The following is a 1100-nucleotide window of genomic DNA, read 5'->3' on the forward strand; positions in this document are numbered from 1 at the left end:
AATAAGAAGTCATATTTATAAGCATAAATATTAGTTCTTAATCCCTATGTTCGCAGGTGTGAAGTTAGGGATTCGAATACTTTCTGAACATGCAAAAGTATAAGCAGCCACTATTCTAATATGTTTCAATTTATTTTAGCTTCAAGTGTATTAATACGCAAGAGCAAACGCTACGGAAGGCTTGCCATCAAAATGCGTAATTGGAGCTTTTACTAGGTTTCAGCCAATCGCATTATTTGGCGCAAGACGGCGGAACAAGTTGCTCCTTCTGATTGGCATTTGATGCCACGCGTGAGAACCACACACCTCATTACACCAATAAAGGGACGGGACATACTGAACTGTAGTGCCAACCAGCACCCCAGAGAACAAATAATTTTCCTGGAAGCAACGGTACATCTGAAGCAATCGATAAAAAGTCATTTCATTAACTAAAAAGCCAGATGTTACCTAAGCATTCCATTTACTTGAATATTGACATAAAATGGGTAGACATTTTGAAACTGTAACAGACATCGCAAAGTACTTACTGTTTTATAAAACGAGAAAATAAAAGGAAAGGCCAAGGTAAAGAAAAAGGAGCAGAGTTGCAAGGTAGAGTTGCCTTGAAGAATTAATTGCCACTGAAATTAATATATTTAGGACAGTATCTCATCAAATTAGCACCCAGCCCTCTATACTGTCGCCCAGAAGATGAAGGTAGACAGGTGCAAGTGGGCAGCTAAAGAAAAACTCCAAATAATAAATTACTGTTATTTAACAGTTTTTACGGTTCTAATGATGCACTACTTGCATAAGTACAAAGTAAAGTTGGAAATTTAGGCGACTAACAAAAAGAAAGTATATAGGGTTTGCATTTTAATAAAAACAACTTTACATATTTAGGAGATATGATCAAGGGAGGAGAGGTGGTAGACAAGTTTGTTGATAAAGTGATTAATTAAGCTGGCTATAGAGCCTCCACACCATGGGATAACAAACCACGAAAGCCAGGCAAGGGCACAATATCTGCAACGGGCAACGAGGGAATGGCATCCCTCATTCTTTTTACTATGCACACACCTCAAAGGAATGACACTTTTGCATCTGCGGAATTAGAC

The sequence above is a fragment of the Echinococcus granulosus genome, assembly GCF_000524195.1.
Source record: "Echinococcus granulosus chromosome Unknown EG_S00205, whole genome shotgun sequence".
Taxonomy (NCBI): domain Eukaryota; kingdom Metazoa; phylum Platyhelminthes; class Cestoda; order Cyclophyllidea; family Taeniidae; genus Echinococcus; species Echinococcus granulosus.